At 43.7% G+C, this 17,249-nt stretch overlaps 1 protein-coding gene across 2 annotated transcripts in view; it reads left to right on the forward strand.

Moving 5' to 3' along the window:
• KCND3 (potassium voltage-gated channel subfamily D member 3) overlaps positions 1 to 17,249 on the forward strand; it is a 221,451-nt gene that overhangs the window by 61,798 nt on the left and 142,404 nt on the right. The window lies entirely within an intron of this gene.

Raw genomic sequence — 17,249 nt, forward strand, 5'->3', positions numbered from 1 at the left:
GTCCGGCCTCACCCTCCTGCTGTGGTGTTTACAACACCACTGCGATTTCCGGCCACTTTTCTGATGAGTGCTTGCCCCTAGGGCAGGGCCGTTTTTGATATCTGTATCTCTCATGCCTAGCTCATTGCTCAGCATGGAGTGAAGGACTCAGTGAATGCTTGTTGGATGAATGGAAGAGGAAGGAGGGAAGAAGGAGGGAGGGGAGGCAAGGAGAAGAAAGAGACAAATGAATATAAGCGTTGTCACTCACTTTTCATCCTGGAAAGCCCACCCCGGGGTTCTCTCCCTCTGCCCGCCTGGGAGGTAGTGACTTACCCTTTCACCTGTAATACGGCCAGCTACACAGGAGGACATTGGCTGTCAATCACATTCTCCATCCTGTTCTCTAACTCAGTGGCTTATAGCCAAAAAGAGGGAGGCATGCCCATTCAGGAAGAGGTCTCCAAAAGTGGATGATAAAATGATGTGCCCTCCTCTACCTAAGGGTGTGAACGCTGAGGCCTAGAGGCCAGGCCCTGGAGTAAGAGCAGAGTCTGCAGGCTTCTGTGGTCAAGGGGGAGCCTTGCTCCTTACAGCGTCATCAGCCTGTTGGCCCCTCTTCTTGGTCCTAAATCTGTTGGCTTCAAATCTGTGCTCTTACATTCCCAGCTGTGTGACTTAAGACCCTTAACTTAACCTCTCTGGGCCTCAGTCTTTAGTTAGAAAATGGGGAGATAATGGTTCCCACCTCACAGAGGTATTGTGAGGATTAAGTGGAAAAATAGACATAAAGCACTTAGCACAATTACCGGCCCCTTAGTAAGCACTCAGTAAATGCTAGCATTTTCCTTTTGAGGGAAGATAAACGAAGGCGTGAAGGGAGATGCATGTTTAGGGAAAAAAAAGGACAGAAGGGGAAGAGACCAGGCATCTTCCAAAGGGAGCACTTCCTAAAGCAGGTCAGCTTTCAAGAATTAGAGCAAACCGCTGTTCTTGACCAGGCTGACGATCCAGCAGCAAGGAGTGCGCAGCTGCGTCAGCCCCGAGTGATGAACAAGAATTCAGAGACGCCGCCTCTGTCCCCAGTGCAGCTGCCTCTTAAAGTGCTGAAGGGGAAACCAAGCACCCAGAGAACCAGGGCTTTATCCCAGTCTGTCCTAGCCTGGCCCTGCAAGCCTTGACAAGCCACTTCCCCACGCTAGCCTCAGTGTGCTCCCCAGAGAACAAGGGGAGTGGACTGGATGGCCTCCAAGGCCCTCCCCACAGGGCTCACCTTGCACCCTTCCTTGGGACAGGCACCTGTGAGGTGGTGGAGGTCAGGCTCAGGACTCAGACACATCTGGATTTGAACCCCAGACCTGCCAGTTCCCAGCTGGGTGACCTTGGATGCATTACTTAACCGTTGTGCCTCACTTGCCTCATCTTTAATAAAAGGATGGCTATAGAGTTCAAATGATACAATGTGTAGAAATGCTGAAGTGACCAATACATAATTGCTCAATGAATTGCAGCTATTACAACTGCTACTGCTACTCCCACAGTTGTTCTTGTACACCACCACAGCGCAGTGTGACCTACCCTAATGTCCCCCCAACTCAGTTAGGGAGCTCTTATACCATGGCAACCACAAACGGAGTGAATCACACAGGAACCATTTAGTATTGAAGTTAAGCAAAATTCACTGCAAAGTTACCCTGACACCTCCTTAATGGTATGCATAATTGTTTCAGAACTGCACAAAAATTAGGAATAAATGGTAAGCTAGCCATATAAATGAAAATGATTACTATGATATCATTTTCATTTTACTACGAAATTTTACTTCATATTACTATGATAATAATAATTGGGCAAAGAAGGCATTTTTGTGATCAGTGGGGAGGGGGAGGATTCTAAGACTGGGAAAGAGGACAGGGTCGGGGGAGGGATGCCTGGGCCCTACGCACTGTCCCTGGAAGCCCATCCTTTACCCCATGTGGGAGGGTTGGTCCTTTTTCCAAGTTACCTCAGGGCCAGACCCATTGGCTACCATACCCCAGCTTTCAGTAGGAGGGCTTCTCTTGTCACAAGTCCAGTGTTTGTGACATGTGGTTGCACACGGTCCGGCACTCTTCTCTTGTCACAAACACTGGACTTGTGACAAGAGAATAAAGCGCACGACTAGCCGCCCATGAGAGCTTCAGTGTGCCAAGGAAGCAAGGGACTCCTTCCTCTGTTTGGACAATCAGTGCCTAAAACAGTGCCTGGTACATAGGAGCCTGTGCACATATCTGTTGAATGAATAGGAATGCCTTTGGGAGAGGTGCTTGTAGCTGAGAAAAAGTGGGAAGATAGGAAAGTTTGAGGGGAAGAAGAAAAGAAGCTAATGAGGAGTGCAGCCAACATTTGGGAGGCGATAACACCAAGCAGTTAGGAGCACAGGTTCTAGAACCAAACTCCTTTGGCTGTATTCCCTGTAGGATGAGCTATTCTGTGCCTCAGTTTTCTATACACTGTAAATTGGAAACAATCAGATTGAGATGAGGACTAAGTGAGTTAATATAGTTAATACATGTAAGGTGCTGAGCCGAGTGCAATGTACACAGTCAGTGCTAAATAAAGGCACTTGTTAGCAATTATTATGGCCTCTTCTGTTCCTGTTTCGTGTCTTGTAAAGCCTGGCCACATTGCTTCTTGGTAACTTAGCAGCAGAGAAAGGCAGATGGAAAAGAGTGGCAGAAAGGAGTTCTGACATATGGAGCCCTTGGTAGAGAGGCAAGACAGGGAGCTTTGATGCCTCCCATTCATTCATTCATTCATTCATTCAACAAAGTTTATATTCACTGAGCACCTAGTAGGCCAGGCCCTATTCTAGGAACTAGAAGTTCAGCAGTGAGCAGCACAGGCAAGGCCCCCACCTGCCTGGAGCTTACAGTACAGTGGAGGAGATGAATAGAAAATGTAAATAAGGTGTACAATAGGTCGGTGGTAAGTGCTATAGTGGAAAACTAAGTGGTGAGGGGAAAGAGAGAGTGGCTGGAGTGGGGTGCGAGGAGCCAAATTCTCCTAAGAAAGAGCTGAAAGGTTGCAGTCTGTATGCATCTGCGCCTGCGCGCACGCGTGTGTGTGTCTCTGTGTGTGTGTGTGTGTGTGTGTGTAGATGCTTAATTTGTAGCCTTTCTGTGGTGTTTTAAACCTCAGACCAGCCAGAAGCTGCCTTTTTTCCCCACTGCCCAGACTGGCTTTGCTCAGGGGATATATTATGCCACATTCCCATTGTTTTACGGGTAGAAACACGGGTATGAAACTGCCCCAAATCACATAGCTAGGAATCAAATATTGGCTAGATCACCTACGTAAGGCCAAGAAAACACATTCATAAAAGGATCATTGCTAATCATCTGGAGGTGTTTATCAGTGAAAGACACTGTGCTGAGTACACTATTCCATTTTTACCTCCTAGAAGGCAGGTGTTCTTGTTCCATTTTACAGATGAAGAAACTAAGCCCCAGAGAGATTAGTGACCTTCCTAAAATCACACAGTTAGAAGCCAGGTCAGCTCGTGTCTGACTCCAGAACCTGCTCTGTTAACCACTAAAACTTTATTTTGAAAGGGCATTGTGATGCTTCCAATGTTAAATGAGGAATTCAGGTGAGAATAATGCAGTGGGTAAGAACTCAGGCTCTAAAATCATATTCCTAGGGTTTAAATCCTAGCCCAGCCACTTGCTAGCTTGAGTGACCTTGAGTAAGTCCCATAACCTTTCAGTGTTCATCTGTATAACAGAAACAGTCTTGTGAAAATGAAATAAGTTAACCCATGTACAGCAAATGCTCTTGTTCAATACATCTCATAGTACCTGGCATAACATGGGCACACATTCTCGGGTTGCTAAATGCCTGGGCAACCTGTGTCAGCAGCAAGGGCCACGGGCACCCTCCGTGTGGGGATTGAGGCCAGCCAGCTTCTTCTTTACCCTGCCTGGTACCCTGGCCATCAGCTGACCACAGAGGTCAAGGGGGCATTTGGGGTGAGGTCTGAAGCATCACCCAAACTTTTAATGCTAGTCCCTGGATAGGTAGGGTGGCCCACGATGTGGTGATGAGAGCAGCAAAGGCTTTCATTTGAAGACTCCTGGGCTGACTCCACGAATCCCTGTCTCAGAAGTGTTCACTTACAAAGTGGATACACATGCAGGGTCTGGCTTCCCTCCCAGGTAGGAGACAGCAGTCAGAAAGGAGGATGCTCTTGTCCCTCTCAGGGTCATAGCCAGAGGCAATATGTTTTCCTCTCCAGGGAAATTAAAGAATCAGATGCAAAGGAGCCAGTGTCTGGAGGGAAGACAGGCTGGACTGTTACCTCTTAAGTGTCCTGAAATAGCCCGAGCTATGGCAGCCCTGACCTCTACTCCTCCTAAACTAAGACCATCCAAGGACACCCTTGCCCTGGCCCTTCAGGCTGACAAAGTCCTGGTAGGGAGGCATTTTCTAAGTACAAGGGACCTTTGGCCATTGTGCTGGGATGGCTCTGCCCTGCTGTGCCATCAGACAGCCCCTGAGCCCAAGCTTGCAGCCTGTGGCTTGGTCTCCTGCACATGTCAACAAATAAAAACTTCACTGACTAAGGTGTGAGCTAGAAATGCTTTTGGATGACCTGTGCAGGCCTGATGAAGCTGCATCTCTGCTTCTCTAAACAGAGTATTCTGCAGGGCCTAATGTTCCCCAGAATCTCCTCTGGTCGCTGAGCCTCATGTTTACTGTTCAGGGACCATGTTTATAGCTGTATTACAGCACTTAGTGCACATTATCGTAATTATTTGTTCATGTGTCCATAGTTTTCCCTTCCAGGCTAGGGACTCTTCAGAGGGAGGCTGCTCATGTTGCTCACCTTTGCTTCTGAAGTCCCACACTCAGTGCCTGGCACACAGGTGCTTGGTGAATGTGCAGTGGATATGAGTGGATGGTTGGGGTGGGGAGTAGAGTGCAATGCATAACTCTGTGGCCTGTGCTGCCATGAGCCATCTGCTTGTGACTGTGGGTCCTAGCTAGGGTTGTGCTGGTGGTCCCAGCTCATTGGCACATTGGAGGAACAACTCCTGAATTCCTCCATGATTGATGTCCTAAGCCACGTCATTTGCCCAGTGCTCAGACACTCCCATGCCCTCTGCCCAGCCTGCTCTGTGCAGTAATGCTTGAAGCAGCATTTCTGTCCACCCCCCTGCCTTCAGGAGGAGGAGTAAGGTAAGGAGGAGTCATTTGCCCACCAGTGTTGTGGCCCCAAGTCAACTGGCCATTCACACCATGTGCACGAAGCCCCCGCACGGCCCCTCCGCTGCAGAGCTTAGAGCTTTGGATGAGATAGTGGGGCTTTACTGGTTTTTTCATTGAGACAGAAATAAGTGCAGCTTCCTTAGCTGACAGTACAGAAATAAATTTCCAAGATGTTGACCCAGGTGTTGTAACACCGGAGATTAGAATCCTGGAGATAAAAGCGAAAAGGTCGCACACACTCCCTCTCACCAGCCCAGCTGCCCAGGTTGGATGCTTCTATAAACCTCCACGTTAGGCACAACTACCTATCAGAGTCCTGAGCCTGGAAACTTCCATGGGATAGGTTTCCTAAGCTTATTGGAGAACCAAAGGAAGTCACTTTGGGGAAGATGGGGCACAGAAGAAGGGTATAGGGCAATCTGGGGGCACATCTCAGCTTTTCAGCCTCAGCCCTGTATTGAGGAATCAGATGGTAATGACTGTGCTGGCAAGGGGAGCAGGCGGGAAATCACCTCTGGGTGTGTCTGATGCTGTGCTAGGCATCGGGTACCTAGGATGCAACCCATATCTATTCTGATGAGCTGTGCCCTCTCCACTCTCCCATACTGGTTCTCAAGACTGGGTCTGGGTGGAAGTCCAGAGAGTCTGAGAGAATGTGCCTCAAGCTGTAAGGGGCCTTAGAGGCCGTATATATCAACCCCTTTATTTTGCTGGTTGGGAAACTGAGATTGAGAGGTCAGGCAATTTGCACATGGTCACACAGCTAATGAGGACAGGGTAGAACCAGACCTCCTCACTGGTGTTCCAGTAGTCATTCAAAGCCTGCAGGGACGATTAGCTCTGACTGTGTGGGCCTGGTTTATACCCAGACATTAGCCTTAAAGGCAGGGCCATTATCAAAGCAGAAGAGACACTCAATATTTATTGAATACTATACAATGGTCTCTCATTGAATTCTTACAACTACCGTAGATGAGGCAACTCTGGCTCAGAGAGGCCAAGTAACTTGCCTGAAGTCACACAGCTGCTAACTGCTAGATGCAGAACTCAAATCCAAATCTCACTGCGTAGCCAATGTGTATCCAGCAAAGTTCACTATGCTTCCTATTTGCCAGGTACTGTTCATAGCCCTTACATGTACTCATTGAATTAATCTTCCTAGCAACCTATGATATAAATGCTGTTAATATTATCCCTACTTAAAAGGGAGAAAACTTAGGCACAGAGAGGACAAGCATCTTTCCCAAAGTCACACAGCTAGTAAGGAGCAAGATTTGAACCTAGACTTTCTGACTCAGAAGAGCTCACTCTTAAATGCTGCACTGTACTCCATAAACATTTGTTGAATGAATGAATACAAGGACAGGAGTAACTGCTGATGGATCTTCAACAGCGCTCTTAGCACCTGGTGGTCTGGTGCGTGGAAAGAACCCCTCCTTTCCTGACCGCAGCCATATCACCCTTCCTCAGACACAAATTGAAAACCACTTCGCTGTGCTGGAATGGGCTGGAATCTCAGTTTTACCTTGAGTCCAAGGCAGAGACTCAAGGCAGTTCCTCTTAATGTCTCCCTTCCTTTCCTCCTGCCGATGCCGCCATGCTCATGAATTAAAGATGCTGCCTTTGGCCGTGGGTTCATAATGGCATTGCCTCTCTTGTGTTCATCTTGGACAAATTAGGGCTGCCTGGAAGCACTCTTAGTCTTCAAGGCAACAAATAGTTAGAGACAGAAATGTCTGCAGAGTGAGTTTTTCAGCTGCCTTGAGAAGAGAACACCCGTGGCTGTTGCAGTAACTTAAAAAATTTCCTTTAATCATTGCTTAACCATAAGCATTTCCCTGTTATCACCACCACCGGGATGCCTTACATGTAGGCCTCCACAGTGTCTCTCCAGGAGCTCAGACCCACAGTTTATTTATCCTGTTGATCTTCCTAACAGTTTTGGAAAAGGCGAGGCCAGGGTACCTCTTTCAGTTTTTTTTCATGCAATGAAAAAAAATTAACTATGAAAATAAACAGTGATTCCTCCTAACAAAGGCCTGGGAGAAATCAGGTGGTTAGTGACACTGCAAAGATAAAGCATTACTTGGAACAGTTGGGAGACTTGTACTGCATCCCCAAACCTCCCTTGGGCCTGGCATCCAGTTGAGTTCAGCCTGTGGGAGGTGCCAGCAGGAGACCTACAGGTGGGAAGAAGGAGGCCTGGGGTGTTTCCCCTGTCCTTTCAGGCCTGGGGTAGACACAGCTTCCTGCCATTGCGAGTCCCTGGGTGCCTCAGCCTCTCTTGCTGGTCCCCATAATCCTGCCTCTACCTCTGCAAATGGTCCTTTCAAAAGACTGTCTTGTATTCTCTGAGATGGGGTCTGTTAACTGCCTGGCCCTGAGCCAAGCTCCACTGAAGAATAAGCTGCTTGAGGGAGCTGCTGTGGTTTCGTGGAAGAGATTCGAGGGCCCTTATGCTGTAGGTCTATAAAAGCAAATTCCAGCTATACATTTTTCAGCCGTCGCCTTGCACAAGTTACTCAACTCCTCGGAGCTGCTTTCCTCAATTGGTTTACAGAGTTAAGAAGACAATAAGAATCTCTACATCGTGGGGTCACTATAGAGACTGAATGAGAAATAAATGAGACAACTTGTGAGGCTCACTTAGCAGAGCGGCTGGCTAAGTGTAGAAGCTCAATCATGTTAGTTTTCCTTACTCTTTCCAGCCACAGACCTGTCTTTTTCTTCTTGGAATTCCCACTGCTGAGTATGCTGCCCACCACAAAGCCTGGCACATTGCACAGAACAACACGCAGGGTTTAGAGAATGAAGAAGCTCAGATAAAGAGGATACTGTGCAAAGACTCCCTGCTGGGGCCAGGAGAGGGATTGAGTCAAAGTAAGAGGTACCGTGGACAGTGGCCTATCTCCAGAAGAGGAGCCCTGGAGTGGGAAGGACAAGGGAGCCCCATCTTTGTTACAAAAAGGGACTGGTTGCTTGGGAGTGTTGGGGCACACACAGAGCTGCCAGTGGCTTACTCCTAGTGGACCTTCAGTGTGAGTGTGGAGCCTCAGAGGGTGTGGAGTGGATGAGGATGGAAGTAGGAGGAGCCCGGAGTGGCTTCAGCCTAGCAGAGTGTACCAGCCCTGGGCCAGACCCACCATGGGGGCTACAGCTGCCCCTTCGCTCACACTTGGCCTGGGGTGTTCAGCAACAAGACACTGTTTCAGAAATGGGAGGGAAGAGGAGGAAGCACCCAGCACTGGGAGGCTTGAGTGCTGCCAAGCAAGCTGGTACTGGAATTATTTGCAGTCCATATGCCAATTTGCTTTGTCATTGCCTGGCTATTTTTAGAAGCCACTGGCGTATCTAGGAAACCAGAATCTGTTGACTGTGTTTCTTCAGTGCGGGGAGTGTGATTATTTCCCAGAGATGCTGAAGGAATGTGTGAGGTTGGGCTGTAGGAAGACGACCTCTCCTCCCCCAGGTCAGGACTCACGTGCAGATGGCGCCCACGTGGCTGCATGCCCTGCCCTCCCCAAGGGTTTGCTTCTGCCCAGTTGGTTGTGAGTGCAGGGTCTGTGTGACCTTTCCCAGATGGAACACTGGCAGGGAGTAGAGGCCTCCGTTTTGTCTACCAGCTGGAGGGGCCAGGTGGGGGTCTCTCCCACTCCCTTACGTTCCCTAGGGCATCCGGTGGTCATTGGTCCAGTGGCCTGGGGGCAAAGCTGTCCTGCATTCCCTGTTTCTAAGGAGGAGTAAGAAATAGAGAAGAGAGGGAGATGTTATAGCAGCAACTTTAGCTCCTAATGAGAACCATGAAACATTCCCCATCTCCCTCCATCCAGGCTGGCCCCTTCGAGCGCAGTGTCGTTCATTCAGAGGCTGCTCAGAGCCTGGAGAAATGGGTGGCACCTGTTTCAAGTCAGTTCGAGTCCTAACAGTCCCAGATGCCGTCTCAGGAGGGACTGGGTTCCAGCTTTAGATAGAAGGGACTCCAGCATGGGTTTGCCTGAAAGAACTTTAAGTTGTGAGATTTTGTATTTGTTCATGTATAAATTGGCCTGGCCTGCTTCAGGGATGTGATCCAATCTGGATTAGGGCCACTTTGGTAAGGGACAAATTGAGGCACTTAGAATAAAATCCAACTCTTTCCCAGGGCCTTTCAGGCCTTATCTGAGGAGACCCTGCCTCCTCTCCTAACCCATCTCATACCATGCCCCTTGCCCTCAGGGCTTCAGCTCCTCTGACTTTCTTTACAGCCCTTGAATTTGCCACAGGACCACGGCACCAGATGTTTCTCTGCTTCTCCCACATCATCACAGGGCTTTATCATTCAGGTCCCAGGCAAAGGTCATACCCTTGGAGAGGCCTTCCCTGAACCCCGTACGAAAAGTAGCCACCCACCTCAGCTGTGTGCCCACCATCAGCTTCCATTTGGTCCCATTACCCTGTTTTAATTCATTCATAGCACCTCTCATTACCTATATTTATCTTGTTCATTTACATGTACACTTGTTTACTGTCTGTCTCCCCCATCTAGAATGCCAGTATATTGAGGGCAAGGATTCTCCTTTGTTTACTGCTCCATTCCCTGCTTCTAGAACAGTGCTTGGCACATGGTAGGTACTCAAGACATTTTTGCTGAATGAATTAATGAATGAAGGAGCCCCAGAGATGAAATGATGCCCGGAGCTCAGGCTCTGGGGCTAGTGCAGCTCAGCACCAGGTCCTCTCATGTGATTTTGTCATCTTTCTTCTGCCCTCACTTAGACAGCTCCTCTCTTCACCCATCCTCAGCTGCCTCTCTCCCACAGGGGCTTCTACACACAGCCATTTAAGATGTTAAAATCATCTTAACATTCATTAAGGTGGCAAAATCTAGAGGGTATAACCCATGCACAGAAAAATAATCTCCTGACTCAAAAGCCTGCTTCGTCATCCCTAGTTTACTTCCTGGTTCATCATTCCCTGCCTTCAGCTGGAAGAGTACTTCCTATACTTCCTTTGGGCAACAAAGGAAATTAAATTGTTTTTGTTTTTTTAATCTGGGCTCAGTTCAGCCCCTCAGTTTCATATTAAAACTACTTTCTATCACTGGTCTTTCCTGGTCTCACTAGCAACTCCCCTCTGCCTTTCCCCAAATCCTCTGTGCCCCTGAAGCACCATGGACTTACCACCATCCTAGCACTCACTATAGCGTATGGAGGGTCTCTGTATGCTTGTCACTCCTCACAAGGCTATGAGCTGGTTAGTGATGAGACTGTGTCTTTTTACCTCTGTCTCTCTAGCACATAGCACAGTGCTGAAAAGTCCTTAAGAGATGCTAGAGAAGCCTGCTGCTCTTCCCAAGCCCCATTCCCATCAGTTCATTTACTACATGCTTTGTAAACTATTTGTCAAGTTTCCAGGTCTCGTCCCAGCTCTGTTCCTACACTCACCCCAATGACCGTTTGCTCAGGTCTTCCTTTTTAGATCTCATTGTCTTCTCACACAACTGCTAGCGTTGACATCAGTGTTTGTACAATGCTTTACAGGTTACAAAGCAGTTTTCTTGTGCACGCTTATTTCATTAAATCTAAGCCACTTGCATCTTCCCTAGGCTCCAGTCAGATTAGAGTTTCTAAGTAAACATTTACTGAGCACTTAATATGTGGCACAATCAGATTTGGGTATTTTAAGTTTTAGTCTTCTAGGAGCCTCATTGTGTGAACTCTGCTGAACATGCAGGGTAGGACAACCTCACAAAAGCAAAGAGGCAAATCCCCAGGGTCCTGGATTCCCAGTGCCTCAGAAATGACCACTGCTTATTAAGGGGCACTTGTGTTCTGGACCATCCTTCTCATAAATGTGTCCGTTCAATTTCATCTGCAGAAGCAGGAAAGCACCCTGTTTTGAGACCTGTCTGGTGGAAAGGAAGAATGGTGTAGTGGAAGGTACAGTGGCCTGGGATGGAGACCTCAGGACTAGTCCTGGTATTACACAGGGATATGGCTCTCTACCTGTTCCCCCATCCTTAGGATGAAGATAATTCTACCTGCCCTGTCCCTTCCCATAGTCAATAAAGGATTATACGAGATTTGGAGTCCTAACGGACTTTGTATGGAGAAGTACAAATGTAAGGGCTTGTTTTTCCCCCATCTTCCAATGTCCCTCCCCCATTCCCACATGGGAGTGAGTGTCTGGTGCTTCAGAGCCAAGTAGGCATTTTTCTCACGACCTCCTCCGTCAATGGATAGATCCCCATTATATGGTTTCAGTTCCGTCCTGTAATCATTTGAATTAACAACAATAGTGAGCATTTACTGAGCACCTTTGAGGTGCCAGAAACTATTCTAGGCACTCCACATACTTGTAGCTCAGTCCTTGTAATTCAGTCATTGCAACTTCCCTAGGAAGTGGGGTACTTCTACATGGATGAGCATGGAGCCTGCAGTGTTACTTATTTCCAGTTTGTATGCTTTTTAAATTTCTTTCTTGCCTTATTGTACCAGCTAGGACTTTCAATACAATGTTGAATGAAATGGTAAATAGAAATTATGAAAGCAGGCATCCTCACCTTGTTATCAGTCCAAGGGCGAAAACATCAAGTCTTCACTGTTAAGTATGTTGTTAGCTGTACGGTTCTTATAGATATCTTTCTTCCAGTTGAGGAAGTTTGTTGATAATTGGGGTTTTTTTCAGTCATAAATAGGTATCATATTTTGTTAAAAGCTTTTTATACATCTATTGAGATGATCATATGGGCTTTCTTTTTTAGTCTATTGACATGGTAACTTATACTGAATAATTTATATAGAATTTGTATTATTTCTTCTCTAAATATTTAGTAGAATTTATCCGTGAAGCCATCTATACCTGAAATTTTATTTGTGGAAAGTTTTAACTAGAAATACAATTCATTTAATACATACAGGGCTATTCCAGTTATCTGTTTCTTCTTGAGTGAGCGTTGGTAATTTGGTAGCTGTTGTTGTACAAATAATTTCTCCATTTTGTCTAAATTTTCTAACTTCGGGGCATGAAGTTGTTTATAATATTCTCTCATTATCTTTTTGGTGTGTGTGGAAGCTGTAGTGATGTTCAGTCTTTCATGTCTTATATTGGTGATCTTGTCTGTTTTTCTTGAATAGCCTGGCAGTTTTTAAATTTTATTCATCTTTTTAAGGAAAGAGCTTTTGATTTTATTAAGTTTCTCTGTGCTTTTCTGTTCATTGATTTCTGCTCATTATTTTTTCCCTTCCACATACTTCAGTTTTAGTTTTCTTCCTTTCCTAGTTTAAGGTAGAAGTAGAAGCTTAGATCATTGATTTGAGACTTTTTTTATTTTCTAGTATAAACATTTAATGCTATAAATTTATCTCTAAGCACTTTTAGCTACTACATACCATTGACTTTGGTATATTGTCATAATTTTCAGTTCAAAATATTTTCTGATTTCCCTTGTGATTTTTAAATTTGACTCATGGGTTTTTAAGAAGTGCATTATTTAGTCTTCTAATATTTGAGGACTTTCCAGATATCTTTTTATTTTTTTATCTCTAGTTTGATTCTAATATGGTCAAATTAAAGACTATATGATTTCATTTTATCACAAAATATTAAGACTTTATAGTCTAGAATATGGTCTTATCTTGACCAGTGATTTATATGCATCTGAAGACAATGTGGGTTGTGCTGTGGTTGGTTAGAGTGTTCTAGTAATGTCAGTTAGGTTAAGGAGGTTGATGGGATTGTTGAAGTCTTTTATACCCCTCCTGATGTTTAGTCTACTTTTTCTATCAATTATAGACACAAAAATGTTTAAATTTCCAACTGTAAGTGTGGTTTTGTCTATTTCTCCTTTCTTTATATCAACTTTTGCTTTATGTATTTTGAAGTCTATCAACAAATACATATACATTTAGGGTTGTTTTTTTTTTTGATAAATTCATCCCTTTATTATTATAAAACTCCTCTTATCCCTGGTAATACTCCCTGTTCTAAAGGCTACTTTGTCTGACATAGTCACTCCAGTTTTGTTTTTGGTCAGTCTTTTCTTGGTATATCTTTTTTTGTTCTTTTCCTTTTAACATACTTGTGTCTTCATATTTAAAATTTCTTGCCAATAGCACATAGTCAAGTCTTGCTTCAAAAGAAAATTCAATGTGATAATCTCTGCTTTTTAATTGAAGTTTTTAGACTATGTATACTTAATGTAATTATTGATATGATTGAGTTTAAGTCTACTATCTTGCTGTTTATTTTCAGATTGTCTCATATGTAATTTGTTCATGTTTTCCTCTCTGCCTTACTTTGTATTAACTGAATATTTTTATGATCTCACTTTCTCTCCATGGCTGGCTTATTATCCATATGTCTTTTATTTTTTAGTGGTTGCTCTATGATTTAAAATATACATTTTAGCATATCAAAATATGCCTTCTAATAATATACCACTTCATATATACTATAAAAAACTTATATATTCACATTTGTACCTCTTGTCCTTTGTGATATAATTCTTATATTTTACCTCTACATTTTATAAATCCAACAATACAGTGAAAATTTTTTGCTCTAACAGTTAACACTTTTAAAGAGACTTCTTCAAAAATGAGAACAAAATTTATTTCAATTTACTCACATATCTACTATTCCCAGCACTTTTCATTCCTTTGTGTAGATCCAGATTTACATCTAGTATCATTTTCCTTTTTCCTAGAGAACTTCCTTTAAAATTTCTTACTGGCAAATCTGGTAGTGATGACTTATCTCAGCTTTGATCTGAAAAGTTTTTATTCTGCTTTCGTCTCTGACTGATATTTTTGCTCAATGTAGAATTCTGAGTTGGCAGGATTTTTTGCCCTTTCAGTACTTAAGGCCATTGTTGTCTTCTGGTTTGCATAATTTATGACAAGAGTCTGCCACTTTGTCTTTCCTCTGTGTGTAATGTCCTTTTTCCACTGACTGCTTTTAAGATTTTATCACTTGTTTTCAGCAATTTGGTTATAATGTGCTGTGGGAAGAAAGTTGCCCAGGTGCCAAGACAGCTGGACCCTGCAATGTGCCTTGGTATGGTTTGTGTTTACTGGGAATTCAATGCATTTCTTGGATTAGTGAGTTTATAGGTTGCACCAAATTCTGATTCCTTTTGACCATTTCTTTAAATTATTTCTTCTGTATTTCTCTTCTTTTTGGGGACCCCAGTAACATATATGTTAGATGACTTGTTACTTTCCTACAAGTCACTGATGCTATGGGGTTTTTCCCTATCTTTTTTTCCCTCTTTGCTTTATTTTGGATATTTTCTATTTCTATTTCTTCAAATTCACTGATCCTTTTGATGTTTCTGTTAATGTCATTTATTTTTATTTCAGTTATTGTACTTTTACTTAAGTTTTATTGGGGTCACTTTTCTATCTTCCTTTTTTAATCCTTATCATGTTCACGTTTTCCTGTAAATTCTTGAGCATATAGTATATTGGCTATAGTAGCTTTACCATTGTTGTATGCTAATTCCATTATCTCTGTCATTTCTGAGTCATTTTCTAATGATTGATTTTTCTCCTGCTTATTATTTTTTTCTTTTTTGTATACCCTGTGAGGTTTGTTTTTGTTTCTTGTTCAGAGACAGGGTCTTGCTCTGTTGCCCAGGGTAGAATGCAGTAGCACTATCATGGTTTGCTGCAGCCTTGACCTCCCAGGCTTAAACAGTCCTCTCACTTCAGCATCCTGAGTAGCTGGAATCGCAGGTGCACACCACCACACCCAGCTTATTTTAGAGATGGGGTCCCCCTGTGTTGCCCAGGCTGGTCTCCAACTCCTGGGTTCAAGTGATCCTCCCATCTCAGCCAAAGTGCTGGGATTACAAGCATGAGTCACTGCATCCAGCCCTATTTTATTAGATGCCAGACATTGTTAATTTTACTTACTTTGGCCACTGATTTCTTTTCTTTTTGTATTCCTTTAAAGAGTGTTGGAGTTTGTTCTGGCATAGGGTTAAGTTAATTGGTATCAGTTTGATTATTTCAGGGCTTGCTTTAAGATCTCTTAGGGTAAGTCTGGCACTGCCTTTTGTCTAGGGGTAATTTGGTCTCACTGTAAATGTAATGCCTTTCTAAGGACCCTACTTGTTGCTTTGTATACAATCATGCATCGCTTAACAATGGGGATACAGTCTGAGAAATGCATTGTTAGGCACTTTAGTTGGGCAGACATCATAGAGTGTATTTACACTAACCTAGATGGTATAACCTACTACATACCTAGGCTATAAGGTATAGTTTATTGCTTCTAGGCTACAAATCTGTACAGCATATTACTGTATAGAATGCTGCAGGCAATTGTAACACAATGGTAATTATTTGTATATCTAAAAATAGAAAAGGTACAGTAAAAATACAGTATAAAAAATAAAAAATGGTATACCTGTATTAGGGCACTTATCAGGTATGGTGTTTGCAGAACTGGAAGTTGCTCTGGGTGACTCTGTGTGAATGGTGAGTGAATATGAAGACCTGAGACATTCTGTACACTAGTATAGACTTTATAAACATTGTACATTTAGGCTATACTACAAAATTGTTTTTTCTTCAATCAAATAAATTTACCTTAGCTTACTGTATTTTTTTACTTTATAAACTTTTTAATGTTTGCAACTTCTTGACTCTTCCAGTAACAGCTTAAAACACAAATACACTGTGCAGTTATAAAGAAATATTTATTTACATCCTTACTCTGTAAGTTTTTCTATTTTAAAATAGGGTTTTCTTTGTTTGTCTTTTACTCTTTAAACTTTTTCAAAAACTAAGACACAAACACACACATTAGCCTAGGCCTACATCGGGTTAGGATGACCAGTATCACTGTTTTCCACCTCCACATCTTGTCCCAGTGGAAGGTCATCTGGGGCAATAACATGCATGGAGTCATCATCTCCTATGATAACAATGCCTTCCCCATGAATACCTTCTGAAGGACCTGCTTGAGGCTGTTCTGCAGTTAACTTTCTTTTTTTCTAAGTAAAGGAAGGACACTCTAAAATAACAGTAACTGGTAAATACATAAACCAGTAACATGGTCACTTATTATCATTATCAAGTATTATGTGTTGTACATAATTGTATGTGTTACGCTTTCACAGGACTGGCAGCACAGTGGGTTTGTTTATACCAGCATCACCACATGTGAGTAATGCATTGCACTACAAAGTTAAGATGGCTATGATGTCACTAGGTGATAGGAATTTTTCATCTTCTTTATAATCTTATGAGACCGCCATCATATATGCTGTCTGGCATTGGCCGAAACATAGTTATGCAGCACACAACTGTATTATGAAGGCTGCTCATTCTCACCTGGGAACATGAACCCTTCCCAGCTGTGGAAATCATTTGGCTTACTGCTTTGTGATGGTTCTTTCTCCAGCCTTATGGAGTTTCATTCCTTGTATGTGCAAATCAGTATTTTGCCAAAGGTTTAAGTGGATCCCCTTTCAGATAGCCAAAGCTGTTTCTGGCATTGTGCCTGCACATTCTAGCTGCCTCAGTTGTCTCAAACTCCAAGAATTCTGGGTTCTGTTTGGTCCCCCCTTCCCTGTGCTGCAGCCTGGAAATTGGATGCAGGCAGTAGGGTGGAGAAATTGCAGGGGTCTCTCCTTTGATTCACTTCTCTCAAGGATCATAGTCCAGTATTGCCTTTTGTCCAATGTTTGAAAATATTTGTTTCATATATTTTGTATGCCTTTCTAGTCTTTTAAGACAGAAAGGTAAATCCAGTTCTTGCCATCATGGCTGAAAGCAGAGGTGGCAATATGTACTTGCATTATCCTTATTTTAGGGATGAGGAAACTGAGCGACAGAGAGACTAAGCAACGTGCTCAATATGTCATTATTCTTGAGTGGTGGAGTCCAAATTTGAGCCCTGGTCAGCAGTCTTCACTAAGCTTGCCTTGTTCACTGCTATCTAACTATATACAGCATCTGGTATATGGATCTGATACTCAATAAATGTTGTTGAATGAATGAATGACCAATCTGAAGGTACTCAGTCTTTCT

The sequence above is a fragment of the Aotus nancymaae genome, unplaced genomic scaffold, assembly GCF_030222135.1.
Source record: "Aotus nancymaae isolate 86718 unplaced genomic scaffold, 86718_ANA_hifiasm-v0.15.2.pri h1tg000007l, whole genome shotgun sequence".
Classification (NCBI taxonomy): domain Eukaryota; kingdom Metazoa; phylum Chordata; class Mammalia; order Primates; family Aotidae; genus Aotus; species Aotus nancymaae.